This window comes from Pelodiscus sinensis, chromosome 6 (genome assembly GCF_049634645.1).
Source record: "Pelodiscus sinensis isolate JC-2024 chromosome 6, ASM4963464v1, whole genome shotgun sequence".
Taxonomy (NCBI): Eukaryota; Metazoa; Chordata; order Testudines; family Trionychidae; genus Pelodiscus; species Pelodiscus sinensis.
Window position 1 is genome coordinate 37,736,303 of NC_134716.1, and position 27,203 is coordinate 37,763,505.

Sequence of the window (27,203 nt, forward strand, 5' to 3'; positions counted from 1 at the left end):
CTAATTATTGTTTGCACCATCCTGAAAATATTAACAATGCCTCTGGTAACTACACATGTTTCAGTCTCATCTTGTTGAATGCCATTTAGTACTCATATATTTCTTTCACCTTGCACTGAATAGCATGTTACTGCATAAGACGTTATTCATTGTTAGAGTATTGTAATCTGGTCCAGAATGGAGAAACTAAAGTCATCACTCCGGCTGAGTTTGATTATACATTTATCAGGGCTTTTTTCACTTCTACTTTTTCTCCTTTGACATCTTCCCCCAGATAATAATTTATTTCAATTATTAATAATGATTCCGAGAACTCTATATAGCTACTCAAAACTTCAGTTTTGTCTTTACTGGGTGTCTTTATGCTGGATGTTTACAGCAATGCGAACTACTGGGCTACGTCTAGATTGGCATGATTCTCTGCAAATGCTTTTAACGGAAAAGTTTTTCCATTAAAAGCATTTGTGGAAAACAGCATCTAGATAGGCACGGATGCTTTTCCGCAAAAGCACTTTTTGCAGAAAAGCGTCCGTTCCAATCTAGACGCAGTATTGTGCAAGAAGGCCCCAATCGCCATTTTTGCCATCGGGGCTTTTTTGCGCAAAACAGTTTTTAGCTGTCTACACTGGCCCTTTTGCGCAAAAACATTTCCGGAAAAGGACTTTTGCCCGAACGGGAACGTCAAAGCATTTGCACAAAAATGATTTTGCAGATGATAAGTTTGCAGATGATACTAAGTTTGCAGATGATACCAAACTGGGTGGGGTTGCAACTTCTTTGGAGGATAGGGACATAATTCAAAATGACCTTAGCAAGTTAGAGAAATGGTCAGAGGTAAACAGGATGAGGTTTAATAAAGAGAAATGCAAAGTGCTCCACTTAGGAAGGAACAATCAGTTCCATACATACAAGATGGGAAGCGACTGTCTAGGAAGGAGCATGGCGGAAAGGGATCTAGGGGTCATAGTGGACCACAAGTTGAATATGAGTCAACAGTGTGATGCTGTTGCAAAAAAAGCAAATATGATTCTAGGTTGTATCAACAGGTGTGTTGTAAGCAAAACTCGTGAAGTCATTCTGCCGCTCTACTCTGCACTAGTTAGGTCTCAGCTGGAGTACTGTGTCCAGTTCTGGGCGCCACAATTCAAGACAGATGTGGAGAAATTGGAAAGGGTACAGAGAAGAGCGACAAGAATGATTAAAGGTTTAGAGAACATGACCTATGAAGCCAGGCTTCATGAACTGGGCTTGTTTAGTTTGGAAAAAAGAAGATTAAGGGGGGACATGATAGCGGTTTTCAAATATCTAAAAGGGTGTCACAAGGAGGAAGGAGAAAATTTGTTCCTCTTGGTTTCTGAGGACAGGACAAGGAGTAATGGGCTTAAAGTGCAGCAGGGGAGGTTTAGATTGGACATTAGGAAAAAATTCCTAACTGTCAGGGTGGTCAAATATTGGAATAAATTGCCAAGGGAGGTGGTGGAATCTCCCTCTCTGGAGATATTTAAGAACAGGTTAGATAGACATCTGTCAGGGATGGTGTAGACGGAGCTTGGTCCTGCCTTGAGGGCGGGGGGCTGGACTCGATGACCTCTTGAGGTCCCTTCCAGTCCTATTATTCTATGTTTCTATGATTCTAAGAAGCACTGATTTTGGACAGTAGAACATCAGTGCTTTTGCACAAAATCAAGTGGGCAGTGTAGACAGCTGGCAAGTTTTTGCACAAAAGCAGGTGCTTTTGTGCAAAAACTTTCCAGTCTAGATGCAGCCCTAGTGTCGATATGCTGCATCCAGGGATGCTGAAATAATATATATAGAGAAGTACTGAAAAACCATACTTGGAACCCTGCAGATAATGGAAACCATGTCAAGCCAAGGGGTGTGACACCCATCATTACAGCATCTCTGGCTGAATCTGAACAGAATGGATTTTACAGGGGTAACATTTAATCTGGGGCAAAGTTCCCTAACCTTGATAATGCCTTCTTCATACCAGCATATGAAATGATCAGAAAATGCCACGAGGGGTCCCTGACTATCAATTCTCATTGTATTGGTTTTTTTTTATTCCTTGCAAGTTACCTCCTAACTTAATGGGGAATTGCTAGGCATAGGTTGATTCTTTTGTATTGTGAACTCTCTATATCTTTACTGGATAGGATGTGTGCCTCATTTGAATACAAATATTTCCTGTTAGTATTTTTTGTGTGTTTTTCTTTTCAGTTCAATATGTGGTTGAAGCACCAACACAAACCAGAACTATTCTGATTCTCCTCAGTTTCCAACCAATCATCATTTGAAAAGTATGGAGATTTTTTAAATCAGAAAACCTTGAAAAACCAGACATGAAAATGAGCATCTTCTTCACCAGACTAACAAACTTGTGAAATTTCATTGAAATCCATTCTCACAGTTTCACAATGCAAATGATTAATATTTAATGCTGGAAGGCGGCAGTCCTCACTAATAAGAAATGTTACAAAAGGCTATTGTAGAGAAGAAGATTTCATCAAACATTCCAAGAACATCTAAAAGGCTTACTGAATAAAAAGTTTGCTCTGAGATGTTCTGTTTATGTTCAGGCAATTTCCTAGATATGAGAGTAGATTTTAATCACACCATAGTTACATAATACCCATATTGCTATTTTTGGTCTTCTATCAACATCTTTGACCTTGATCCCCCAGGTTTAGGAGTTGTAATGGTTTGTTGACCTGCCTTGCCACGCCAAGTCTTGTTTAAACACAAATTCATATTGCAGTCATCAGTAATATCATATTGACTGGAATAGCAAAAGGTCAATAAGATATCACTGTAGTTAATTTTAAATACTTTGAAATTATGTAGACTGTTTACAATTGAGGCTTTCTGTTAACATTCTTTAGTATGTGCTTAAAATAAACTCTCTACAATTTTCCTGCTAGTAAGTTTGCTAAAATATTTGCAAAAAACAAACAAAAAATTGTCTCAAACTCAGTTGAAGCAAAATCTTTTGAAAATCTGGACAAATATTTGCAGACAATGTTTGGCATTAGCTTTTTTGTTAGAATGTTTTCCTCGTCCTTAATTTATTGCATAGCATTATAATCAGCAGCAACACAAGAATCCTTATCTAACTTCCATTGTTTTCAGTGGAAGCTGATTTGGACACAGGGTGAAGTAGATGTTAAAGACAATCATATTCTTGAGTCTAACATAAACCCCCCCGAAAACTGTGGCCTAAATAAAAAACTGTACTAAAAGTATTATAAAGAAAACAAACAACCAACCATCTCAAGTCTTGAACAATATATTAAAAACACTATGAGGAAATAAGAGGAAAACTGCTTTGTAATTACAGGTAAAATATTTACAATGCAGTAACTCCAGTAAAAATCATTACCAATCTGTGCTCATAGAGATATTATAAACAGCTTCGGTCTTCAGGCACCATGATGTAGTCCTATGAACATCTTTTTCATACACTTGTAAGGAATCTCTGAAGCTCAGCTCCTCTTTTATATCTTTCAAGGTATCACAGGAGCTTAGAATCTCCTACGTCTAGTAACTTATGAAGCAATTCTATTTTCCACTACTATCTGTACAGAGAAGATGTTTGACTTGACCATAACTGTAGAGATAGTTGAAATTCCCCATTATTATTGAATTCTCTGTTTATGGCATCTCCATGAGCGTTTCATAGTTACAATTCTGGTCAGAAATATATTCTTATAGTCCTATTATTCGAACATGGAATTTCTATCCATAGAGATGTATAACACTGTAAATCTTGAATGTGGGTCCATTCAAGTTAAGTCCTGCTTTCCCTTAACATTTTGCTACTAAGTGCTTAAGGGTATGACTACACTGCAGAGTTTTTTTAGAAAAATGTCTGTTTTTCTATGTTGGCAAATCCCTTTTGATCATCCTGCAATAGGTCATTTTTGTGTTCTTCCCTCAAAGTGGAATCCAAACTAAGGCATGTATTGTGTTTCTCTCATGAATATGTCGTAAGAACACAAGAATGGCCATGCTGGATCACAGTAATGCTGCCATTTTGCCTCTAAATGCCTTTTTTACTCTGTTGTTTAGCCATGTTGACATTTTTGGCTATTTTTTATTTGGAGTATACATTTATTTGAGGCTCTATTATGGAGCTGTCAAGGTTGTTCCCCACTCTGGAACTTTGAGTGCAGAAGGTGGGGCCCTGCAAGAGACTTTAAACTATCCTGCCACTAAACACTTCCATTTAAAAAAACTCCCAAGGTCACAGATTCCCTGACTTTGGGTGGTACATTCTGTAGTCTAGACGTAGCCTCATATATTTATCTATGAATTGTACACTGGCTTGTGTTGACAGCATTCTCTCTTATTTCCATGATTATGGTCTTCTGCATACTGATACGAAGTCCTACTTAGACTGCTTCTGCTTTTGTGCTCATAAGGAGTCTTTTTTATTCCATCTAAATTGGTATGCAGTCATCTTCATAGCCTGTAGCCAGACAGGAACGCCCCCCCCCCCCCCCCCCCCCCGTAACATCCATCTTTGTTTTCCTGGAAGCATACAGGGAACACAGAGCAGTAAAATCAGCATAGTCTTTGAAAGCCTTGACAGGAGGCCCAGATATGCCAGCTCACCCAGTGACCCTGGACAACTGTAAGCAGAGATAAGAGGGTGGTCGAACTAATTGTTGACCTTGAGGCTGCGAGAACTGCCTTGGCTGGCACCTATATTGATACGAACACACAGCTGTCCGTGGGAGGAGGAATCTCCCGCCCAGTAAAGAATGTCCAGTACTCACAATTTAGTTATCTCTCTTGCAAGTGTAAATTAACTTGAAACTCCCTTGTAAGAATTGGCGTCACAAAGACGGACCAACACAATTTGGCATCTTAGATAAGAAAGAGGATACGGGCCCCTATGGGTATAAAGTGTCCAGCAGCACACTTACTCTGAGTGTCAATCTACCATCTATCTGCTGGTTGGGTTAGGTGATTGGCCTCCCGAGGTTCCACAGGGATGCCCACCTCGTATTCGTCTTTCCTAGGAATTGAGGGACCAGCCCTGGCCTGATACACTGGAGTCGAGAGGCACAGAAGGGGGTAAAAATTGTACCTATATGTGTCCTTTGTCTTAAGTGTACACATTAGAGTTCTTTAAAGATTAAGCTGTCACTTGGTACCATTATTTCTATTTTCTATCTTTATTTTCTTTGTAACCATTTTTAAGATCTATATTTGCTAGCAGTTAAAAAATAGAGCAATAGCCATTGTAACCATATGATTTATAAGCTTCTTTAATAAACCTGCAACTGTTTAAGCTTTAACCTGACTCCTTCAGTTGCTGTAACAGAACCAAGCACAATTTAAAAGGACTCCAGCCGGTCATAAGGGACAGATACAGGCAGAGCTGGGCATTTGGATCATGTCGCTTCCAGGTGACAGATCCGTAGGGGCATCTCTCAGCCTTCCCTAGGTTGCCCGCTGTGAAGAGATCATGTATCCTAGCAGTCAAAATCTGAGGTGTAGTAAGCTCTCCCTGTAAACTCTGGGGCATCTGTCAGCCTGTTGGCTGCCTACCCCGAAGGGACCTGGTCCTAGCAGTCAAAGAAATGGACGTTAAACTTCTCGGGGCGCCCATCGGTCTTCCCTAAGGCTGCCCGCTGTGACGGGACCTTGTGTCCCAGCAGTTGAAGACTCGGGTGTAAAACACACACACACACACACACACACACTGCCCTGACCATCGGCTGACAGCCCCACAGACTCTCTGGAGCCATGAAGTGTATATTACGAGAAATGTTTGTAGTATATACAATACAGATCAACTATGGGAAACATTGGGGATGGATAATTGTAAATGCAAGGCCTAGTATTTAATGATAAAGGATTATTTAAAAACAAAAGGCTGACCACCTTTCATTTGAAAACAATAATTGTAGAATTAAGTGCAATATGATATGGAAAATGTATCTGTACAGTTACGATGCAAAGAAATGAAATCTACTTAGGTGAGAAATGTTATCTCACAAAGCTTGAACTAGCATCAGAGATGGAGAGGAGATACTTGACATATTCAGTGCCTAGGAATAATTAACTAAGAAACACTCTTGGCCCGTAGAATATCACATTGAATTTCTTTATCAGTTCTAAGTAGATTTTATTTACTCTCTTGTTTCAGTTAAGACTGGATAACAAAAATGACATGGGGGTTGTAAACAACCATGTGAAACAGAATTTCTCAACTGTATAGTTTTAAGATTTTCTGTTTCTTTGAGACAAATACTTTCCTAACTGGTATTTTATTATTTTAGAATCAACTGTGTAAATAAATATCAAGCTCCCAGGTCATATGTGCTGCTGATACTCATTTCTAAATAAATAACTTACTACCAGCACTATAGAATTATCATGAGCTGGGCCTTCTAGTCATGAAGGAAATAGGGTAGTCATACAACATAATGTACATTTCATAAGGAACAGTGTGTGTCAATTTATTCTTGTTAGAGTGGATTTAGCACCTATGAAGTTCACAGATTAACTGTTATCTACTGTACTTTATTCAGAGGTACAAGCAAGCCCAGTGCAAACTCGCTCTACAAATGCACCCCAACCTTTAATCCAAAGAAAATAGTCCTACTGGGCAAGAGTATATAATAGAATTTCCTTGATCCCTTTGCTGAGATTGACAGATTCGATGGTGGGCTTTTTAATATGGACAGCTGTCCATCAGACCTACCAAAGTGTTTTATGGACCAGCAAATATCTAACATCATTCAATCATTCACAGTGACCAATTGTGAACTACTCTTATTGCTGTTAATTTCATATTTATATATTTTTACACTATTTCCTCTTACTAAAATTCTCTGATAAATCCAGATCTCCTTATAGTTCAGCATTTCCACTGATGAAGAACTGATTACATTTTGGCTATATTTTGAGCTGAGGTTTTTTAAGAAAAAAAAGTGTTTTTTTCCCTTCCACGGAGGATCATTTTATCTCTCTCTTCAGTAAAGATTGTAGTAGGTATAGAGAACCCAGTGCACACATTGTAATGATAGGGAAAGTTACTTCATGCTCTATGGAGAAGGAAAAAAATCTCCCCAAAATGGGTAAACAATTTTTTTCTGCTATATTAATTGATAACTGTATATTTTTAATTCTCTTCTTAGAATTCCAGGATTGAAATGCAGGTTGCAGGCAAGGACCTGTAGAATTTCCAGCAGGAATCTCAGACAGCTGACTTCTAGAATACCCTAAGACAAGGATAAAAGTGGGACCTTTTAAATACACCAAGTACCCACAATAGCTTTATTACCATGCTAGTACTTCACACTGTAGATTACACAAAGGCCTGGAGACTAATTTTGGCAACAGCCGCAATTTACTAGCTATAGTAGCCCTCAGATGAATAGTTTCTTGTAAAATCAGTGGCAGCTTTATCCTACTGGAGCACAAATAAATCAGCTCTTATTATTCCACATTCATTTAATCCTGGGACATTAGTCAGCGAGACCTTTCTGCAGCCTAATAAACAGCAGCAGCAGCAGTTTTTCTTTATGAGAGTAGTTGTTCATCCTAAATTAGAGCTAGCATTAGGAAAAGGCAGAAACTTTCGCAGCATGATTTAAAGATATATAATATGAGACTATAATAGTGTATGAAAACTGCACCCAAGTGTATAAATAGAGCGAGGTCATAATTTTCCTATATATGGATTACTTCAGAACATGTGGCTTATTTTATCTATCTTGAAAGAGTATACTTTTTGCAGCAAGTAATATTCGTATTATCCAGTTGTTTTTCTGGATATGTAAATGCTTGTATGTTGTAGCTTTACCACCTTGTCTTCCCAGTGTAGGTGAGAATAGGAAATTAAAATGTTTATTCAAAAAGATGAAATTGTTTGGTTTCATTTCTATTTTACAATCAAGAAATGAAGCATACATTTTAGTTCACACTTATGAGCAATACTCTTCTTTCTAAATGCATTGAGAACCCAGAGAGTTATTTTTAACAGGGGTGGGTTGGGTTGGGTATACTAAATGTGTTCTCCTAGGCTACGTCTACACTGGCCCCTTTTCCGAAAGGGGCATGCTAATTTTACAGGTCGTAATAGGGAAATCCACGGGGGATTTAAATATCCCCCGCGGCATTTAAATAAAAATGTCCGCCGCTTTTTTCCGGCTTTTAGAAAAGCCGGAAAAGAGCGTCTACACTGGCCCCGATCCTCTGGAAAAAAGCCCTTTTCCGGAGGATCTCTTATTCCTACTTTGAAGGATCCTCCGGAAAAGGGCTTTTTTCCAGAGGATCAGGGCCAGTGTAGACGCTCTTTTCCGGCTTTTCTAAAAGCCGGAAAAAAGCGGCGGACATTTTTATTTAAATGCTGCGGGGGATATTTAAATCCCCCGTGGATTTCCCTATTACGACCTGTAAAATTAGCATGCCCCTTTCGGAAAAGGGGCCAGTGTAGACGTAGCCCTAAAGTTTACTATAAAACACAAAATCTAAACTCTGTTGTGCTATTTCAAATGGTTTTATTTTCAGCTATTATGACAGATTCCCAGATGGATGGGTATGACTTTAGAGTTTTATACTGTAACTTGCAATAGAGAAGGCTTCTGAGCCCTTTAGGTTTTGTGTCAAAACCTCCAATAATTTTCATTTTCACAAAGTTTAGACAAAAACTGATTGAAATGCGTAGTTTCAAATAAGTTTCTCTTTGAGCTTTTTGGATTTGCTTGAACCAGAATTTCAAAGGGAAACTCTGGGGGTGCAAAACCCACATTGATCAAAAGTAAGGAATATATTCACATCATACTTTGCAATATGAAATGGCTGGGCCTGGCATAGTTCTAGCTGAATTGCCTTGTAGTGATTCTTTTAATCAGTAAATTAATTTAGCAATTAACTCTTTGTTTTGGAGAGCACTTTTTTCAATACTGCTATTATAATATGTCAAATTGCTGTTACTCTTAGTTATTGCATTTTATTATTGAGCTCAATATTAAAAATTCCCAAACTGAAAAAATGTAGCCTTTTAAAATATTCATGGTCCAGTTTTGATCCTATGCAAAACTTCAGTGGGTGTTTTCCTTGCGTAAGGAAAGTGAAGGATCAAACCCTAAATATCAGTTAGTATTTTATACACATGATGCTTTCATTTGTTCAATTTTACTTGACACTTTCAATTTCAATATCATAGGAATGAGGAAAAAAGATTTCCCCATCACTGCCACATATATACAAACATTTATTCATTACCAGGGCCAGCTTGAGCCATTCCTGCACCCCGGGCAGCGGGCATGCAACGCATGCGTGGCTCCGTCCCTGGGTGCACGGTGCATGTGCGGCCCCGCCCCCTGGTGTGCTGCTCACCTTGCAGCTGCAATCGGGCGCGCAGTGCCTGATTGCAGCTCTAAGGGCTGCTGCATGGCTCTGGCCCCAGGCGCACGGCACCTGATGGCAGCTGTAAGGGGCTCCACGTGGCCCCCAACCCCAGGCGCTTGGCGCCTGATGGCAGCTCTAAGGTGCTGGGGAGTTTGGGCGCATGGCACCCCTTACAGCTGCCATCAGGCGCCCCTTCATTGATTGGCGCCCTGGGCAGCTGCCTGGATAGCCCCCCCCCTTAATCTGGTCCTGTTCGTTACAAAGAGGCAAACAGGCCCCACATCAGAAACGAGAGGGTTAATGAGAGCCTGTGAATCCAATTCCCTGCCGCCTATCCCCTGTTACATCAGTAGCAAAAGTTAGATGTAGAAAGGAGAGTTAAAAGGAGGAGACCTAGCCTAGTTCCTTGTTGAAGGAGAAGTCTGGCTGAAGCCCAGAGACTAAGTTCATTTACTGGCTGGGTGAGCTCATTGCTAGAAGGGATGACTGCATGCTTGGAGATAAGCGGAAGGCTGCACATTTGAAGAACAAGCTCTGAACACGGGTGGTGTCCCATTGAAGGTTCATTAGATGACCCTGTTCTGAGTACTGGGTTGTTTGTTCCTAATTTGCTTTGGTGCTTAACATGCTGGAAGGGATAGACCTGACGCGTGCCTTGACCAGATGGCCAAATTTTCACTATTTCAGACCTCACAGAGACAGTGACCTAGAAGAGACACACAACTGGGCAAATTATGCTCTACCAAGTCACAGGGGGATGCCACAGAGCCAATCTGGTTGCATCACATATACAATTATCATTTTCTATTGCTTTATCTTCAGTCATCTGTGTATATTCAGCAATTTTACAGTACTGCGTTTGGTTTACTGTTGTTGTTTTATCTGCTCTATGTAATTTTGACCGTTTATTCTAATGTATCTCTGTAGCTTCTTCTCTCACTGATATATAGTCGATGTTGAAATAAATATTACATGAGTTCTGCTTTTCAGGTTAATTGTCTGTTTTGTGCCCAAATCGCTCTAGTAGTGATCAAATCTCTACCAAATATCTGGACGAATCTTTTAATGCAAATTATAGCTTTCATACTTGTCTACAGTTCCAGGAGTTGGAGGAAAATAATAATTTACATATGGTACTTCTACCGCAGTACATGGGCTGTTCCTATTTTTATAAAGTTGATATGCAGTATGGGAAGATGATGATACAAAATACCCCGCTGTCCAAAATACTGACCGCTGCTAGTCCATTGTATTAGTGCAGTTCATCTTTCATGAGTTAGAAGATGAACTCCTTCATATACTACAGCAGCTGTTCTGCCCTGAGACACCCCGCAAAAATATATAATGCGTTGCCTCATGTAAAATCCTATTCTTCAGTGAGAAGAAAGAAGAAACTCCCACAAACAAACCATTTTCTGAGTTCAAGGTACTTAGGTTCAGGACTCTACCCCTAAAACCTTACTGCCCTCCTAAGAAATATTTCCCTTGGTTTGTGCTGCCTGCAAAATCTGCTTTTGATCTCTCATGTGACACACAATGAGTGAAAACAGCAAATTTTCAATACAAGATGGGAAACTTCATTTCAAAGGACAAATTTGTCTTGGTTTTCAAAAGTGCTGATCACTGAAGTCAATGAACACACTACATTGTCAGTAACCGAAAATCCAGCCAAAAGTGCAATCGCATAAGGAGTGTTGCAGTCTGTGGAACATGCGGGGTGTGGCAAGATCAGGAGGTCCCAGCTCTATGCTATGCTTTACTCCTAGGAGTAGTCCATTTTCATGTGAATAATCCCTCTTAAATCAAAACACAGGCAGAAGGGAATGTAAAATGGTGTGTTCAGTTAGTGTGACTGTACACCCAAACATGTTTGCAAATGCACTTTTGTGTATTAATCTCCAGTTTCCATTTTGAAAACGTGACCCTAAATGGTTTCTGCTGTATTTCATCATGGTACTCTAGAGTAGAGCAGTGGTTCTCAGGCAGGTATATGAATACCTGAGGGTATGTAGAGGCCTTTCAGTGGGTATATCAATTCATCTAGATCAGAGTTTCCTAACCTGGGGGTTGTGGCTCCCAGGAGATTACAGGACAGGTTTAGGAGGTTATAAGTACAGAGCCAGAGTTAGGGGGTTGCAAGAAGTGCAGAGCCCAAGGCCCAGAGCCACAGGGGGCCCTGCAAAGCTAAGTTATATGCTTCAGCCCTCGGTGGTGTGGCTCAGGCTTCAGATTTTGAAAGGAGAATGGTAGCCTGGAAATATTGAGAATCCTTCATATACTGTCTCATGAGTTACTTAGTTCATAGTGACCTGCTTGGGTCTGCCTGGCTAGAGGAGTTAATGGCCTGATATATGGCTATTGGTGCTTAATGTTCTTCTTTATTATTTCCTGATAGACCACTGAAGGCCAACACACAGGTTATCAAGGCTAATGAAGAATTAAATACTTCTGGTTGTACTTGGTTGTTGAGTTGTAAATATTGTGTGTTATTTTTTTCTCCCTGGAGAATATACTGTAGGAAACAGCACTGCATTGAATCTTGGGACCTAGCTTACAAAGCCTTTTGCATTCTTTAATTTCCACTATTCTAAAGCTGCCGCTGTTTCGGTTACTGAGCTGTAACACCGAGATTACTGTTGTGATGCTGAGATTAGAATCTGTTGGCAGTAAAGATTGCCCCCCACTACATGGTGTCTTGTGCCTTCCGGTGAAGCATCTGGTACTGGTCTGTCAGAGAGATAATACTGAATGAGATCGACCCACTGGCGTGAGTCAGCATAGTGATTTCCGTGGCTCTGTGTAAATAGGAGAACACCCTGTACATACCTGGTTCTTCTGCATTTGCTCTCCCTTTTCATTTCAATTTCCAGCTGAGATTCCATCCAGATTTAAATTTTTGGCATAATGTGAGGATTTTGTCACAATCGTCCCAGTGTCATTAATGAGCTGTTCAGCTCAATCTATGCATACTGTGCTGAACATTTACACATCGTGTTTTGCAGGCTCAAGTATCAGAGAGGAAGGGAGGACATTGGCTCAGGAAAGCATCTTCAGCTTGAGAGAGCCGAAGACAAGGGGATGGGAATTGGCCATTATTACCTGCCATAGTAAAATAAGCCCAGGACTGAAAGGGCTGGGGGATTGCAGTGCAGGGTTAAGTTGCATGATCAGAGCAGTGTGAGGGCAGCTTAACACAGAGCCTGCACACACTGTGCTTGATACCATCCTCTCTCATCCTAAGCATCCAATCCACCTATATTTTAGAAAGAGGAAAAAAACAAACGGATACAAGAAAAGATTTTAGAGAATTAGGTGCATGCAATTGTGCACATACATTTGCATACACTTCAGGCACCAGGAAATGCTTGATGTACATATGCAAATACTTGATTTGCATCCTCACATGTCTTATTTTTGTACGCTACACTGGCTTGTCACGTATCAATGTATGCACTTACTTGCATGCACCTAAATTTGGAAATCATTCCTCTAGGGTCAAAGGAAGAAAATGAGAAAAATAAATCGCCCTCCCCATCATTGTCAACAAATTTCATTTAATCACTGTTGATTTTGCTGAAACCTGCTTTGGAACTTTGCAACTAGGTGTGATCTCATCCAATACGATTTTTATCAGGGTGCCACTGTATGGTACAGAGTATGCATAAGAGTCACTGTAGGCTGCTGGTACCAATGATTGGCTCTGACATGTGCAGCTGAAAGGGCTCGTATTCCAAGAATGATCTTTTTTAGACTGTATTGAGTCGGGACTGATTTTTGATAGCCCGTTTCAGTCAAGAATCATAAAGTTATTGAACATTTAAAACTGTCAGTGAGAGAATCATTCTCTCTCACTCTCTCCCTGCCTTTCTCTCTCCTCATTTCACAGGACTGCAAGGTTACAGAAAGGTCTAATCAATTGTCAAACTCTCCTTTATCACTGAGAAGGTGGTAAAAAAAAAATCTAACTGCCCTGCTGTAGGGGGTTCTTCTGACTACACAGCACCCTTTTTCTCATACAATGCTGCCATGATTAATGTCCTCCCACCTCAGACCTTGTTAAAACCTGTTCTTTAAAGCAGGCTGGTGCACCACAGTGAGAGCAAGAGCGAGGTTGCATAAATCAACGTGTTCTCACAGCCCCCAGGATATCCATTATAGATGCCAGCTGGATGACTGGAAGATAGAGAAAAATGAATATTGTATCCTGTGGCCTTTTGCCTCTAATGACCACTTTTCAACATTTTTGAAGGCATGATTAAATTTTGATAACTGGGGAAGTCACTCTGAGCAGGCTGAAATAGAGATAAATTGACTGAGGGTCTGACATCTCAGTGGAGAGCAGGCAACTAATTAGTGTGTGAATCGCACTCTGAAAGAGATGTAAAAGGGAGGCAGGTTTAATCAGAGGAGCTGCTGAGGTACAGGAATAGTCAGGGATAATTGCGGCCTAGGTAGAAATCACAGGCTCAACGAGCGGCTTTTTCTGTCCGCTTGATTGGCAGCTGCTGACCTAGTGTCCAAACCCCTTGAACTATTACAACAGTAACAGCCTTGTCAAAGCAATTTGCTTGCAGCTCACTATGACCAGTTATTTCAGCTGTGGAGCTGGGACACCCAGTTTGAAAGGGCACTTTACTCCTTTGCCTCAGTGGATACTGGGTGGAACAACAGCCTCATTATTTTTGATGACTTTACTTTTGAACCCTTTGCCTTCCCTTCCCCTTCCCCCCACCCCCGCTTCCTTCCCCACCACACTCCACATACTGCACACATACCTTCTCCCCAGGAACCGTTCTGTACAGATGAAGTGTCAGATCAATTTGGCTGTTGATTGCAGCAGGAGAAAGGAGGAGGGGGTGGGGGGAAGAAAAAAATCTACTAAATGCTACTGGTTTCATTGTAGGAATGGAGCTTCCTGGATGATTGCCTCTGTAATGCCACAGGACATGTTATCTGAAACATGTATATGTCCTACAGGTGTTTGGCATTTCTTTTGTTGGATTGGAGGAATCAAAGGCAGCATATTTAATCTCTTTAATGACTTGGGATAGACCCACAGCCTCTCATGTAGTTAGAAAAGAACTATAGAACACCTGTGACAAAGATGACTACCAGAGCACAGTCCCATAATGCATTCACATTGATTAAGGATACACGCGTCTCATTTTATTTGTACTGGCAGGAATTTTCTGATTTAAATGGCTGTTTAGGGAAATGATAATTCTTTGTAATTGCATTGGTGAGTGAGGCAAATGTTTGGGGGAGGGGCGATTGGAGGGAGAGACAGAAGGTGGAGTGAATGGCTTGTTATCTTATTCCATTCGATAGTGTGAATTGGTATTGCTTTGCATTATTTTATTTGCCTGGAGCACACTAGATTTCTCTTTTAAAACTGATCAGTCCCCTGGGTCTAATTTTATACGGAAGACCAGGAACCCTGATGTGACTGGTTTTTGATGTGACCGCATACTACCTCTGCAAAGACTTCAGCTAGGAATTTTTAAAACACAATTCTTCACATGTCAATAAGGACCAGTTGTTACTTGGTCTACATAATTAGGTACCTGCTGTGTATTATCACTTTATTACTAGCCTATTCAGCCTAGTGGAGATTCACTTTCTTGGAGTGACTGAAAATTGGGGACAGACAAACTGCTTCTTTTCTGTAAAGTAGCAACTCACCTTTGTCCATTCTGAAACCAAATCTAAACCCAATCTGAATGTACTCCAGTGTAAATCTGTATGAGCAGTTTCCCTGCAGTTCTCTCCCTATCTCCATTTTGAAGGGGAAAGATAAGAATATGCTATGGGAAGAACCTGTTTCCTATATGGCTGTTATATCCTCACTATATCCCAGAATCCCTCCAAAAGGTCCTTTCCCATTTGCTGATCATTTTGTGGCCCAACTGCTCTATTAGTCACCCCATAATACCCCCAAAAGCCACAGAATTCAAATCTCTAATATTTGTGAGCACATAATGTATTGGGAGAGAAATTGGGTAGAAGGCTAATCAGAAGACTGGTAGAACTGCTGGATTCATGGAAACTGGGCATCTTCTACTGTGGCTACTGCTATTGCCATCTCAACTTGACGGGAGACAATGGATTTTGAACTTCCTTCCAAAATCTGCCATTTACAGATGGGAAAACTGGGGAGTGGAAAGACTCTGTCACTTGGGGCAAGTCACAGAAAGAGTCAGTGGCAGACAGTGGGATGAAACCCAGTCTGGGGTATGATGCACTGGATACTGCTGATTTCCAGTGGGTGGGATGTACCATGATGTGAAGGTCTGAACATACAAATATTTCTATGTAGCTCAAGATAAACATCTGGGCTACGTCTAGACTGGCATGATTTTCCAAAAATGCTTTTAACGGAAAAGTTTTCCATTAAAAGCATTTTCGGAAAAGAACATCTAGATTGGCACGGGCGCTTTTGCGAAAAGCACTTTTTGTGGAAAAGCGTCCGTGCCAATCTAGACACGCTTTCCCGCAAAAAAGCCCTGATTGCCATTTTCATGATCGGGGCTTTTTTTGCGCAAAACAAATCTGAGCTGTCTACACTGGCTCTTTTGCACATAAGGACTTTTGCCCGAACGGGAGCAGCATAGTATTTCCTCAAGAAGCACTGATTTCAGACAGTAGGAAGTCAGTGTTCTTGCTGAAATTCAAGCGGCCAGTGTAGACAGCTGGGAAGTTTTTGCCAGTCTAGACTCAGCCCTGGTGTTTTGAATACTTCTGGTAACTGAACATCCAGGCCTTCTGAGGTTCATACATCACTACTGAAAATACTACGTGGGCCATTTTAATTTAAAAAATGAATACAAGTATATCTCAGTAAGTCACCATCTTGTCTTAACAAAAATATGCATAATCAGTGGAAAAAGAGCCATGTAAATCTTTTTTAGATCAACTGCAATAAGCCGAAGTGCATGAATAATAGATAAGGGATTCCATCTATAATATTAATTCTTTTCCAAGTGCTTGTCATGTAAGTGCTGCAGTCTTGGTCTCCATGCACTTGTGATAAGAGCCTTTTGGCCAGCAGTGTTTGCTGTGGCTATGCATGCATTTTGGGGGTACTCATGATCCTGTAACTGAAGGGATAATGGGCAGTGTAAACCCAACTGCCACTGAGTTCTTTCTTAACACCCGTGGCTGAGAAATGGAATGTTTGGCATTCACATTTCCAGCATCGCTTTTTTGTCCTAAATCTTTAGATAGTGAATATGAGTTTCAATATAGGATAGTGTTAGCTAAATAATTGCATCTTTGCACTTTTAAAAATTTATTGTTAGGAAGTTTACTTAGCTCCCCTCCCCTTGTTGATTTTTCCCCTGACTGGGTTTTTCTCCTCGTATCAGGATTTTAGGATGTTTTATTCTATATCTTCTGGATTAAATACTGGCACTTTTGTGAGATGGTAGTTCCTGTTAATGATGGACCCTTTTTAATTTAGTGAAGTAGCCTGATATCCCAAATGAATATTCAATATGCATGTCCTTTTCCAAAAATCATTAAAAATTAGAAAGGCGTGTCTCCTATTGGTTTTATTAGACAGCCCTGTGCAGCTTGTTCCTGATCCAGGCCCTGTTGACCTCCCCTGGATAAGTCCCAGCTCAGTCCAGAAGTGCCTCTGTGAGTTCCATATCCATGAACTACCAAACTCCATCTTCCCATTCTCTTGCATTCACAGTAGTAGCATTGTAGCAGAACTACTATTGTTACATTCTCAGAAAGGAAAGGAATCTTACTCCTGCTATAAAGACAGAAGCTAATCTCCCTTAGGAACTTTTGTTAAAAAAGGTCTAAATTACCTCTTTCACTTTCCTTTTCACTTGAAGACTGTGGGAGCTTGAAGTGAACTGGATAGTAAGTCTTTGAAATCATATGGAGACAAGAGATTAACTACCTCTGGCACTGAGGCTTGGGCTTTGGAGGTTGGAGCAAATGCTCTGGCACCACTTACAATACTTTTCTTGGCACCGATTACTTTATACTTGGGTACTGGTATATGGGCACTGCTGTACTCCTGCTCAGATAGTCACAACACCATCCACCTTGGTACTGGGGAATTGCACAGTACTTGTGGATTTCCAGTTTTGGGGGGTGGGAGAGCTCAAGTTTTATTTCCTTTTAATAGGGCTGAGCATTCCTTTGACATGCATGCTGCTTGTTACTTCAGTACTGACTGCTGGACTCAGAACTCCTGCATCAGCAGTCCCTTACAGATAGAATGCTCTTACCCTGACTCTCAATGCAAAGAGTCAGGGAGTTTATCCAAGTAGATTACTCCATGCAGTTCCATTCTGCACCTCCCCCTTAACCTTCTATGTTGTTCAGGGACCTCTCTCACTAGATACTTTTAGAGCACAAAGTAGAAATTCTTCTGTGGCTATGTCTAGACTGCAGAGGCTACGTCTAGATTGCAGAATTTTGTTGGAAAAAGATACGCAAATTGCAAATCGCAAATTGCGTATCTTTTTCTGCTTTTTTTTTTGGAAGAAACTTTCTCAAAATTTGGCCCATATACCCGGGACCAAATTTCGGAAAAACCTCCTCTTTTGGAACATTGCTTATGCCTCTTATCCTAGCTATGTCTACACTACTGGGATCTATCGGAAAAAGGTACGCAAATTGCGCTCCGCAATTTAAGTACCTTTTTCCGATAGTTTTTTCGGAAGAGGCTTTATTGAAATTTGGCCCGTCTACACTGGGCCAAATTTCGGAAAAGTCTCCTCTTTTGGAAGAGCCCTTCTTCCTCATGGGAGGAGGAAGACAGGGTTCCTGAAAGAGCGCATCTGCTCTTCTGCAAGAAAAAGCAGAAGAACAGATGTGTTCCCTGGATGCGGTGGAGTTTTTCTGGGAAATCCCATAGTGGGGACATAGCTTGAGAGGAATACAGGGATGCTGAAAGAATGTGCTGCTTTTTTGGAAACTGTTCTGAAAAAGTGGACATGATCCCTGGACACAGCAGAACTTTTCTGGGATACCTCTGGTATCCCGGAAAAACTGTGTAGTCTAGACACAGCCAGAGCAATAGAAGAGGTTCCACCTCAATACTGGGGGAAAAAGCCTCTATTCTAAATATTTTCTCATATCCAAAAAGTGGAGATGACATCCAATTCTGGATCTGAGGGGACTCAATGTCTATTCACTAATTCAAATTCAGAATCCTCGTATTAGCCTGCATAGTACTGTCTCTAGATTCAAACCACTGGTTTTCAGTTCCTGATTGGCATGATCCCTATTTCTGTATTTCCATACATCCAGCACATAGCAAGTATTTAAGGTTCTTGGTGTGACAAAACCATTCTCAGTACAGTTTTCTATCTCCTGGTCTCTCTGTAATATCAAGGGTGTCTACCAAAGACTCAGCAGCCTGAGTTTTGCTGCCCCAGGAGAGATATGAAATGTGTCCATTCTCATCATTCCTCTTCTCTATAAATCCACAGAATATGGTAAGGACCAAGTCTATTCTGAGCCATGGCCAGATTACATCTATACTGCATGCAAGTTTGGCTAAAATCACTGCATACACTGAGACTCTACAGATAGCACAGAGTGTTGTCTATGCTCTGTATTGGTGTATAGATCCCAACAAAATGTGCACTGCTCCTCCCAAACAAAGCTGTAGTAACAGATGCATCTCTTCTGGGTTTGGGCACACCTAGCCCACTATTGAGCAAAATGTAAATAGACTCAGAAGGAAACTCTCTTACATATAATCATTGGAACACAGAGTGGTTTGGACGGCACATAGTAAGTTCTTACTTCTGGTTCAGAGACTGTCCAGATCATGACTACCATATTTTATATAAGCCGGTGAGCTGGAGTCTGTAAGGGGAGATCATCTCCAGTGTGCCCAGAGGTGGTTTGATTATGGAATTGGTACATTCAGTCTTAAGGATCCTCTCACAACCATTCAACTTCCACGTGTGCAGAACTCTGTGGTGGACAATTTGAACAGGCATTTTTCATCACATCACATCACAAGTGGACAAATCAAGGACTCTGTAATTCAAACAATTGTCCAGGAATGGAGTTGTTGGTCAAAGGAGCTATTTGCTATTGAGTGGAACAAGAAATGTCAGACTCTGTGTTCCAGAGGGATTCAGAGCACAGAATCCCTTTCAGATGCATTCTTCATTTCGTGGTCCCTTGAATACTTACCCTTCAATTGCACTTTTTCTAAGGAGACACTGTTAGTATCCTCTTGATACCTTTCACTAGCAGTTTTGGTATTTGGCATTGATGCTTTTAGTGACTCCTCCAAGATCTTTACCTGTAATGTCAGACTTGATATACTAGCACAAGGTGTCCTCCTTCATCCAAGTCAATCCTGTGGTCTCTGTGTAGTATCAAGTGTGTCTACCAAAGACTCAGCAGCAGAAAAAGTATAACAGTTAATAGTCTCATGGCATAGCTTCTGGATGCTATCAGAAAGTTTATGTTTTTCAGATGTTCAGAACATTTTGATAAATAGTAGGAAAGAATTTTCCAGAAAAACCCGAGTTTCTATGTTGAAGGGATTTAACATTTGGTGGGAACGGCATCTGTTTTAGTTGACTAACAAATAGATATCTACAATTTTAAATTATTTATTGTCTCCAAGGAACTCTGAGGTTTTGATTAAGCACGTCTGGCAGCCATTAATGCATATCACCTTCCTATTGTAGGCTATACAGTCTTTCCCCACCAAGTTTAGGTTTCTCAGAGGCCAAATAAGTGATTTTTTTTACTGAAAAAGGAACTTTCCCATCTCAGGGACATTAATATGGTGCTTGCAGTTCTGATAGGGCCACCATTTAACCTCCTGGTAACATGCTTTCTATTACATTTTTCTGTGAAAAACCCTTTCTCATTGCAATTACATCAGCTAGGAGAATTGAGAAGATGTAGGCACCCATGGCCAGATCTCCTTATATGTTTTTTCCAAACTGCAAAGTGTCCAGGGTCACATCCCAACCAAATATAGTGTCTGACCATACATGTATTCTACCCTTGGTGACTGCCAAGTGGTATATAAGGAAGAAATCAAAGAGGAAAGGGAAGTTACTTGCTTTTAGAGTAACTCAAGTTCTTCAAGATGTGTTGTCTCTATGTATTTTCTTTGGCCCACCCTCCTTACTCACGATTGCAGAATCCTATTTACATATCTAGTTTCTGCGGTGGTAAAGGAAGTGAGAGGCAATGGTGTCCATGATGCCCTTTATGTCCTTTGGGCCAGTAGCACAAGGATACTCAGTGCCACGTATGTGACCACAATGGAAACTGCTGGCCAAGAGACTGATTTCTGGTTACCCTGATTTCTGGGGTGTGTGCTTGCTAGGAGTAGGATATACATTTGGACAAACACTTTGTGACGGGGCAGCTCCCGAGCCCCGCACGAACCAAGCGCCATCCCCAGCGTGCTGGGGAGAAGTGGTGGCGCCGCACCGGCTTTTGCCCTGTGTGGCTTGCACTGCCGCCGGCGGGGCCGAGGACGGACGCCCACGAGCGGCGCCCAGCCGCGCCGCGGCCCCGGCCGGGCCAGATAGACAGATCCCCCTTACTCCCACGTCAAAGAAAAAAAATGCGTTTTACACCCCTTTCAGGTTGTTCCAGTTTGTGACTATGCCCTTCGGCCTGCATGGCGCAGCGGCCACCTTCCAAAGGCTCATGGATAAGGTGCTACACAACCACCGGCCCTACGCCACCGCCTACATCGACGATATCGCCGTCTTTATTAGGTCGTGGGCCGATCACCTTTGGCACCTGGAAGCCGCTCTGGGGGCCCTTCAAGGAGCCAGCCTGGCGGCCAACCCCAACAAGTGCCGATTCGGGAGGCGAGAAGTCACCTACCTCGGGTATACGGTCGGGGGAGGGATGCTGAAGCCCCTCATAGACAAGATCGAGGCACTGAGAGACTACCCGGCCCCCAAAACAAAGAAACAGGTCCGCCAGCTACTGGGGCTGGCCGGGTACTACCGCCGCTTTGTGCCGGACTTTGCAGCCATTGCAGGCCCCTTGACGGACCTGACCAAAAAGGATCAGCCAATGAAAGTAAGGTGGACCAAACAGTGCGACAGGGCCTTGCAGGCACTAAAGGAACGGCTGACACACGCACCGGCCCTGAGACACCCGGACTTTGCCAAGCCATTCATCGTCCAGACGGACGCCTCCGAGGGTGGTCTGGGAGCCGTCCTCTCCCAAGAGATAGAGGGGAGCGAACACCTCATACTTTACCTAAGCAAGAAGCTGGTAGCTGCGGAGCACAATTACGCCACAATAGAAAAGGAGGCGTTGGCGGTGAAATGGGCGGTCGACTCACTCAAATATTATCTTGTAGGTAACAAGTTCAAACTTGTGACGGACCATGCGCCACTAAGATGGATGAAGTCAATGAAAGACAACAACTCAAGGGTCATGCGGTGGTACCTCGCCCTGCAGCCGTACCAACTTGAGATCGTACACCGGCCCGGTAAGGCGCACGGGAATGCCGATTTCTTTTCCCGGGCACATGAGGTAATGGACAAGGGGGATACGCCCGAACAAAGGGGGGGGAGATGTGTGACGGGGCAGCTCCCGAGCCCCGCACGAACCAAGCGCCGTCCCTGGCGTGCTGGGGAAAAGCGGCAGCGCTGCGCCGGCTTTTGCCCTGTGCGGCTTGCACCGCCGCCAGCGGGGCCGAGGATGGACGCCCACGAGCGGTGCCCAGCCGCGCCACGGCCCCGGCCAGGCTGGATAGACAGGACGCCCCCGTGGCCCCACCACCCCGAACTGCACTGGTGCCCGGCAGGATGACTCCACCTGGCCGGGGAGGTGGCCCCGCCCCGCGGCAGGAGACGTCATCTCGGTGGGACGCTCAAAAGGAGGGCAGCCGCCGGAGTGAGGGGAGGAGAGTGACCAGATGGAGGACGGCCAGGCAGAGGCTCGTCAGACCCCGGCTGCGGAGATCCGAGAGACCACGCCGCCACGGCGACACCTCGAGGGAGGTAGGAAGCAACCCAGGGCAGGGTACTGGAACCCGGGGGGGTTGGTGTGTTTAGGGGATCCTCTCCCCCACCAACCAAGGCTGGGGGCGGCATCCCCCAGGGCCCTGGGTCGGGGCTCGGAGTGAGGGCAGGCCTGAGCCCCCCTACCCTCCCTCGCCGGCGCAGACGTCAGTGAACCACACTGAGTGGTGGACCGATACTGCCGGACTCGGGGCAGGACACCGGGTGTTTGGGGAGCACAAGGGACCGTGACCTCGGGTGAGGGACATCAAGGGGGTGGGACAGCGGCCCTGCGCAGCCCTAAGGCGGGGTCGCCTCGGCACTCTGCCTCGCCACACACTTGAAGAACAGTTGCAGGTAAGTAACTTTTATTTCCTGGACTTTTCAATGCTCTTATTTAGAGAGGAAAGAAGAGGCGAACAATGCCATGTAGCTCTGTTTCCCTCAATACAACAGTATTTGGGGCATTAAACCAAAATGTCCATAGTTCCATTCCTTCAGTTGCTGAATCATGCCATCTTGTGAGAAAACTCATAGGAGGGCAAACTTACTTGAAGATCTGTCCAGAACATAGAATATAGTTCCTGGCACCTCCTTATGTAAGTGGGAAGGAGTGAGTTAGCTCACAGATGATCCAGTCATCTGAATCTTCCATAGTCTAAAGAGAATTCCAATGAATAAAAAGTCATTCAGTAGTAATCATATCCTACTTCTATTCCTATGCTATGCCTCAGTCCCCTGGCTTGCTTGAAGACTGTGTATTTATGTACCATACTCTCTGCCTTGCCAACCCTGCCCATGCCCCATATTGTTTTTAAAGGGAAAAAAGTCAAAAGCAGAGTGGAGTTAATGGAGCAAGGAGCCTTATCAGTGCTGACAGGAATATCCTAAGAAAAGGGAAGAAGCTGGCCTAAAAGGCCATTGTGGTTGACCCTGGCTACACTCCATCTGGGCATTCCATCCTGAATCTATAGCACCTGGATTGCACCTCAGATGCTATTCCTTTCTAAAGAGGGGAAATACATGGGAACATATGAAGCCAAATTATTTTTAAAAGAGCAACCGAGTACTCACAACATATATGTACGGTCAGATAGCCACCTATTTCCTCATAAGGCCATTATAATGTGTGACCACAATTTCCTGTTTCTTCATGTGTGCATGGAATTTGGAGGTGTAACTTAGAGGCCCTTATTCTGAATATCTGGCCGACTCCCATGATGATTATTAAAATAACATAGCTGCACTTAAAGATGACATTGTGCATTTTATCCATAAATCTCAAAGGGATTTAGAAGAGCTTGATCTGTGCTTACCTCTAAATTGCATGAATAGCCTTACTGAGGTCAAGAGGACAACCCACAGCTTAAATATTTTGCCAGGTCAGAGCCAGAGAGCTCAGTACTTACAGGATAGAGTCCTGTATGGGGTTATTATTGGTCTCTTATTTTTGAGGAGGAAACTCTGGTAGGAGAGGTTAAGTGTGTAAGCTAATATGAGTCAGAGACAGAGGGGAAAAAAATCCTGGTTTCCTGAATCAGTCCTGTGCCCCGATTACTGGCACTCTGCCTCCTTGCAGATCTCTCCATTTTTCTAGTTAACATTGGGAATATTGAAATAAGCAGAGAGGCTTTTGTAAATTGCAAACTAAAACTGAAGAAGCATGCTGTGCCACACCATGGGCACAACGCTGAAACTAAAAGCCCTAGCCCAATCACGTCTCTTTGCTGACCTGTTATAAGCATTTCGCTTTGACGTTGGAAGCGGTAGCAGCAGCAATGGCATAAGAAGAGGAACAGACCTGCTAAGATAATAACAAGGTTTTGCAGAAAATGTTATTTATACAGCAGGCCAGGGGCAGCCATGAAAAAGAGACGTGGCATGTCAAAAAGCCAATAGTATATAAATATTATTCATAAGGAAACCAAGAATTAAAATGTGGTATCCACAGCCGAGGCACCCTTGAAACCTAGTTGAACTTGGTGGTACATATTTGTGCTTTTTCTGAGTTCAACATGAGCAATGTGTCTGACTGGGCATATAACTACAGCAATGATAATTACATAGGGAAACCTAATGTTTGAGAGGCGCAACCATTTGCAACTGGGTTAATATTGGTGGAACATAATAAAAAAATAAGCATTTCAATTAATGACCTTTCTTCTTCTACTAGTTTTCCCTGCATGATTTCTGACTTTGGTGTCAGGTTGTGCAGTGAAATAGTTCTGAAGGTATGAGCAATAAAAACAGACACAATAAATTTGAATAGGCCAGGAAACAGTGATGACTTAATTGCTACTTTAGTGAAAAGGCTGCAAGCCATTATGCCAAATTATTAAAAACAACACCCACTGTAATTTGTCAGAATTTTAGCCATTACTGTATTTTTTAAAAGTATCAGCAATTTTAACATTACGGTGCTTGGGATAATGAGTGTCAGTAGGGTAGTTTGAAGTACAGCATTCCAACAACAGTCAAATTGGGGTAGGGATGTGGGTGTATATTTCTGTCAGTGGCTGCCAACTCCTACAATTTTATCCCCTGCTGCAGGCCATCTTGTGAAAAGCTTTAATTCATACATACAGTGGTGGGGTGTGGTAAAGAGGCAAATGACAGCTATATAGAATGCCATGTTATGTGGAGATAGAGTCCTAAGCTGCAAGTTCCAAGGCTGTGAGTGACAGTCTGAGCTCTTCTGCTGATTGCCATTAAGATTTTTGCGTCCTTTGCAGTCCTTATAATAAGTAAGCCAAGGCTTTGGGTGTGTGTGTGTGTGTGTGAGTGAGAGAGACTATTTTTTTCCAATTTACAAATAAGATAACTGAGCACTTAAACTTATCTTGGGACCAACACAGGTACAACAACACTATATATACTGAAACAAGGTCATTCCCTAGTGGTGAGACCATATGGATAAATCTAATGCTGCTTCCATTCTATGAGAGCTGGTTCTTTAATTCAAGCAGAAGCTTATGTTTCAACATGCATGGATTTGGGTATTGCTGCTAGGTATTGTCTAGGGGAGACAGACACTGCTTAAGGGAGGCTGTAGGCATGTTAAAAATATTGTTGGATCTTAAGACAATCTAGCCTCATCACATTCATTTGGATGTTCCTGCGGCTACATTATTCGTATTTACTTCATATTTATCTACTTCTCTATAATCATATATGTGTGAATATCTATTTGTATACATACACCTGTGAGAGAGCACTGAGTACCATCCTTCAAAATGTTGGGTCTTAAATGACATATTCTAATTGCCTGCCATAATGACATTTTCAGTTAAGTGATATTGTACTACTATGCGCCCTTTGTGATTTAGCAAAAATATTACCGGAACTGGGAGAACTCATTCTAAACATCAACAAAAAAAAAAGTTTTGACTTTGAATCATAAAGGTGCCTTTCAGAGACTTTGTTGGGCAAATTATGAACACATACAGCTAATCTTTGGATTATAATATATTAATTTGAAATAAGTAGTTCACATTTTCCTTGGGGCTTTAAAACTACTGACTAAGAATTTAAAGATGAAGGAACTGAGTGGCAGTGGTGCTTCCCCCAAAAAATTACAAGAAAAGAAACAAAATGGTTTAGTGGCATCTCTCTTTGCACATGTTTTAAAACAACCACAAATGAATTCCAGTCATTTATGTTTTGCACTGATCAGAATGAGGACTTTCCTGATATTTGTCCCTAATGCATTGTAACTTCTTAGAATTCTGCATCAAATGGCTCTTAGGGGTAAAATGGCTGCTGTCATGTGGCCCTTATGTTCTTTGGCAGTCACAATTAGTACATGTTCAGAATAAGAAATCAGTCAAGAACCTTGTATCAACTGTTTATTTTGAATGCCGGTTTCCCTGCCGCATGTAGACGTGGGCAATTAGTCCGGGCTTGTAAATTTCAAAAATGGTGACCTGCATTTAACAGTGTATTTTTATACACACCTCTGAACATTTTAGTTGCTTTCATTTGTGTAGGTGTTGGATATAGGAAAAAGGACAGTTTTTTTCTGGCTTCAAGTTCTTAAACAAAGGTTCTTAAACTTTTTCACTGAGGGTATGTCTACACTACTTTATTTTGAAATAAGCTATTTTGGAATAATAACTTCTGAAATAGCTATTTTGAAATATCATTTCCACACTACAAATGGCCATTGAAATAGCACAGTGCTATGTTGAAATAGTGCGTCCACACTGATTGGAGGCTGAATCTCATTTAAACTCCTCTGGAAACACTCCGGGCAGAGTATCAGGACAGAAGTCACTTCCTGGAGTTCCTGCCTGAGGTTATCTGAGGCTTATGCTTAAAGGGTATGTCTACACTAGCCCCCTAGTTCGAACTAGGGAGGCTAATGTAGGCATTCTAAATTGCAAATCAAGCCCGGGATTTAAATATCCCGCACTTGGCAAGGTGATAGGGAACAGCCAGCATGGATTTGTAAAGAAAAAATCATGTGAAACCAATCTGATAGCTTTCTTTAATAGGATAATGAGTCTTGTGGATAAGGGAGAAGCGGTGGATGTGGTATACTTAGAATTTAGTAAGGAGTTTGATACGGTCTCACATGATAGTCTTATCAATAAACTAGGTAAATACAACGTAGATGGGGATACTATAAGGTAGGTGCATAATTGTCTGGATAACCGTACTCAGAGAGTAGTCATTAATGGTTCACAATCCTGCTGGAAAGGCATAACAAGTGGGGTTCCGCAGGGGTCTGTTTTGGAACTGGCTCTGTTCGATATGTTCATCAATGATTTAGATATTGTTATAGAAAGTACGCTTATTAAGTTTGCAGATGATACCAAGCTGGGAGGGGTTGCGACTAATCTGGAGGATAGGGCCATA